This window comes from Penaeus monodon, chromosome 5, assembly GCF_015228065.2.
Source record: "Penaeus monodon isolate SGIC_2016 chromosome 5, NSTDA_Pmon_1, whole genome shotgun sequence".
NCBI classification, from domain to species: Eukaryota; Metazoa; Arthropoda; class Malacostraca; order Decapoda; family Penaeidae; genus Penaeus; species Penaeus monodon.
In genome coordinates this window covers 29,253,831-29,258,830 of record NC_051390.1, presented here as the reverse complement: position 1 = coordinate 29,258,830, position 5,000 = coordinate 29,253,831, and the positions used below count along the sequence as shown (strand labels likewise).

The 5,000-nt window shown below is 46.2% G+C and overlaps 1 protein-coding gene across 1 annotated transcript in view; it reads right to left on the bottom strand.

Annotated features, from left to right (window-relative positions):
• The window catches only part of LOC119573150 (insulin-like growth factor 1 receptor), a gene marked incomplete in the record, with an annotated part of 105,500 nt that overhangs the window by 98,043 nt on the left and 2,457 nt on the right, over positions 1 to 5,000 (bottom strand).

Sequence of the window (5,000 nt, the reverse complement as noted above, 5' to 3'; positions counted from 1 at the left end):
TAAGAATACATTTCATATACTCGTGTGTGTGTGTGTGTGTGTGTGAGTGTGTGTGTGTGTGTGTGTGTGTGTGTGTGTGTGTGTGTGTGTGTGTGTGTGTGTGTGTGAGTGAGTGAGTGAGTGAGTGAGTGAGTGAGTGAGTGAGTGAGTGAGTGAGTGATGTGTGTGTGTGTGTGTGTGTGCCTGAAGGGATGTGCCATTATACTAGTGAGATAATGAGATAAGTTTCTGGAGGCGATCTGGAGTTCGAATTTGGAACCATCGCCTCAGCGGGGGACGAGACGACGATTATAGCTGACCTTGATTGGACTCCAATTCGCCTCCAGAAATCACCGTGTCCAGTTGACTTCCCCCACCCAGGGCTGGCTGACCGGACACAACACACAGATATTCGTATCATGTTCCAATATTTGTGTGTACTCTATATCAATAAAGAGTCAAGCTGTTTAACCAATATCGAAGCCCAACCACCAGCCTTTTACAGTCTGGTATTAGTTGCGTCCTTTAGGATCGGAACACGAATAATCACATTTCCGAGATCCGCTCGACCAACGCTTCCAGATACGACCATGGCTTCAAAACCATTTGAGTACACGGAATGAGCCCTTTAATTTTTTCCTCCCTTCTCCTATATGTGTCAAGTCATATAGATTATATGTGCAGTCACTCTCACATTAGTTTTGCTGGATAAAATTGTTAAGATTAGGAATGTTTGTGACAGGAAATGACAGCGTTCGCACTCTATCTTTTAACATTATATCGCATTACTGAGAGAATATGGTATTTGCCAATAAACACGAAACATTGCTCATAAAGTATTTAATAAATTTCTCTCATTATTATAAATCTATATTGTTGCAACTACAACGAATTTAACACGTTTGTGATTTGCCTAAAACTGAGACTTAACTTGATTTCGCTGTTATTTCACGAAATTCTATGTGCTTCATACTCTTCTTGTACAAGTTTTGCGACTGACTGTTAGAAATTCACTCGTTCTTACTCTTTCAGTTCGTTTAATTCTCTTACCGGTTACATTTATCTTTATCAGGAATATCATGCATCTATATCTACTCTCACTATAGCGTGCTTCCGGTCTCGACCTGACCTCACTTTCCCTCACTTCCGGTCGGTCGGCACGGCATGTATCCATTTTGGCGCTATTTTTCCAGTCGTGACGAGTGACAACATTAATTCACATTTCTTATTTTACATATATGTCTTTCACTATGTGACAACAAACGGTGCAAGTGAATCCACTGCCATTTTCGTTTCCCTTATATACACACAAAGACAGATGTAGTTCAGGCAGGGTCCTTATGGATTTCTGCTTACATCTCCCTCTCCTATTTTCTTCTTTATCTTTGTGAAATAAAAACACAAAACGCGAAAAAAGACGCATATTTATATAAATAACCGGCTAGTATCACTCAACATCCCCATTTCTGTTGCCTTTCTTTTTTTTTACTATCTTGGCCCTTGCGTGTATGATCTGGTTCAGTGATTAAGCAGAGCATTTGGACCGAGGATCTCGGACAAGGCACCATAGGAAGAACCTTCTGCAGATACAATCACTAAAGGATGCCGTGGGGATGGACCTCACTGGATGATCGCCTGCATATCGTAGGCCTGCAGACCAGTAGCTCGTCAGAGCAGGCATTAAATAGCCCCATTATGTAGTGGAAGGGGACCACCTGTTGGGATGCCCATAGATCCAGCACAGGACCAAGAATTCGCCAGCGCAGGTACCTGTCACCCCGGGATGCTGTTTAAGGGAGCTGCCTGCCCAGACACCCATAGAGCCAGACAAAGGCTTTGAGGACGTATAGACGAGCACGCAGCTGAGAAGGACCTGGACGAGATCTATGAGGACGTGTGTATGAATACACAGCCGAGTTAGACCTGGATGAGGACTATGAGGAAGTCTAGACGAATCTGAGGAGGACCTGAGCGAGACCTTCGGGAACGTGTAGGCATCGAGGACAGTGGATTTCACCAAGGACCAAAAAGAAAAAGAAAAGGATGACAAGGACGAGCAGCCACAAAGATAGATCGAGGATAGTGCACATAAGATCAAATGACCAGCCAATCAGGTCCAGACAGAAATGGTCGCCTCTTGAGGCACATTAAATGGTGCCTTGAGGGTAAGGCGTGAGTAAGTGGCCGAGCATTATGGCATGTCAATAAGCAGATGCAAGTAGTGGAAACAGTAGGGGGTGTGACCTCCCCTTGTCCCCTCCCCCCCCTGAAAAAGTAGATGTTCTGCAGTTGCTGTTCCACACCACATTTCCAATGCCAAATCTCTAATTTGTGTCCTAGAATAACCCAATCTACAGTGTGCACTCCATCACTGTTCCATCCAGGACTCCATCCGCCTCCAGCCCTCCGATGGCCGGGCCACACCACCGCACTCAACACTTGTTCCAGACATTGTCTCGTATTTTCAATTACTTGTTATATTCTTCATCAATAAAGAGCTGAGCCGTATACCACTATCACTGTCCTACCAATCATTGTATAAGGTAGCCATGCCTTACAGTGTATGTATGTATGTATATGTATATGAATATGCATATATACATTTGTACCTATATCTATACCTATATATACATATGCATATACATAAACACACAGACACACACACAGATATATATATATATATATATATATATATATATATATATATATATATATATATATATAAATATATATACATATATACAGATATATATTATATATATATAATATTGCGTTCTTCTCTGGATTCACTCTCCTGCCTAACATCTGAATTTCCTTTGAAGAAACCATATTAAAGTATTTGCAATACAGGTTTGGGAATGGAATCATGCAAAGAGGGATGGGCAGTGGCAAAAAGGCGGTAAGGGACCCTCAGCCATCACAGCTGGGTGTCACCTCTCCTCGCTTACTAACACACATTTACCAGTCTCAGAGTCTCCAATGGAATGGGCGACAGAAGGAGCAAGCAGGTCGACAGGCCCTGGACGAAGCCACTGTGGTTCCTACATGCTTACTACGCTTACTGATTCACTCTTGATAGTCCCAGAATCTAAGTTCATCATCATCATCAGGGGCCTAACGCCGACGGGGGCGCATGGCCGCATCCACCCTTCGCTTCCAGCCAAGAGGATCCCTCGAGGCGAGTCTCCAGGCAGGCCCACGGCTCATCTCTAATTCCTTGCAACAGGTCTCGTTGAGCTGCCCAAGCCAAGATCTCCTGGGTCATCCCACAGGCCTCCTCCACCCAGGGTTGTCTCACAGAGAGACAACCTGATGGGCAGGGTCGTCCACAGGGAGACGAGCTAAGTGCCCATATAGCCTGAATTGGCGATCCCGGATTATGCAAGTAACAGGTCCCATGCCAGTCTCATGGTGTAACTGCCGGTTGGACACGTGGTCCTGCCAACTGTACCCCATGATCCGGCAAAGGGACTTGTTACAAAAGGCATCAACACGAGACTCCAAGATACTGGATAGCATCCAGGTTTCGCTTCCATAGAGCAAAACTGGCAGTATCAAGGCCTTGAAGACACGCAGCTTGGTCCTTCTGTATAGGTACCGACATCTCCAAACGCTCTTGTTGATCGAGTTCATGGCTCCTGTTGCCAGACCAATCCTTCTATTGACTTCTTGGACTGACAGCCCAGAGATATGGACTACACTACCAAGGTATGTAAAACTCTCTGTAACTTCAACGTCCTCACCGCAAGCATGGATTGACTGAACGGGATCCCCTAACAGACCCCCAAAGTCCTGAATCTTGGTCTTGGTCCAGGAGACCTCATTGCTAAATGCATTTAGAGCCGCCACCAGTGACTCCAAGGACTCAGATAGGATAGCAACATCGTCGGCAAAGTCAAGGTCTGAGACCTTGATATTGCCTAGTGTTGCTCCACACTGACTTTGGCTAGTAGCTCTACCCATTATCCAGTCCATACAGGTGTTGAGAAGTGTTGGTGCAAGGACACAGCCTTGCCTCACCCCTGAATTAACAGGGAAGAAATTCGACAGACCCCCACCACACTTTACAGCACTTTCAGTACCAGTATAAAGGCTTGCTATTAGGCCAATAATCTGTGTCGGATCTCCCATAGCGATTCTGCGACCAAACTCACGACGGCGTTCCACAATTACTCGAAGCGCTAGTATACGGTCTATCGTTGACTTGCCAGGAGTAAATCCAGACTGCTCCGATCTCTGATGCCTCAGTGGGTGGTTGCGGATCCGTTTCAGAAGTGGGCGAGAACCTTGCCTGGTATGCCATGGTAGTTGCTACAATCCAACGATCCCCTTTCCCCTTCCAGAGGGGGATGACCACGCCCCTCAGCAGGTCAGGGAGAATGAAACCAGACTGCCAGATGGCAGTCAGGACTGTATGCAGGCCCCGAGCCATAGGTTCACCCCCAGCCTTTAGCAGTTCAGCAGGGATATCACATATGCCTGCAGCTTTCCCACTCTTCAGCTTAGAAATCACCATCCTAACCTCTGTTAGGGTAGGAGGTTCCTCGCTGATGAGTGAGTCCAGCACAGGCACTGTGACATCACTTGCATCCAAGCTAACTGTTGGAGGGTATACCTGGTACAACTGCTCAAAATTCTCAGCCCAACGTTCACGAACCCCAATATGATCTGAGATGATCCGTCCATCTGCTGATCGGACTGCAGTCAACTGTGAGAAGGGCTTAGAGTTCAGCTTTCTCAGGGCTTGGTAGGCAGGGCGAAGGTCATTTACCAAGAAATGGCCCTCAACCTCCTCAGCAAGATTCCTGATGAACTGTTCCTTATCCCTTCTCAGCAGGGTCCGAGCCCTATGCACAATGGAGTGACGCAAGACTTGATTACCATTCAGCCAAGCCTTGTGACACACTTCAGTGGCCTCTAATGTCTCCAAGGAGATGGAATTCTGCCTTGCCCTCGGGCATATGCCAATGGACTCCTGAACTGCTTTGAGTGTTATGCGCTTGAAGAGCTTTAAAGTGGAC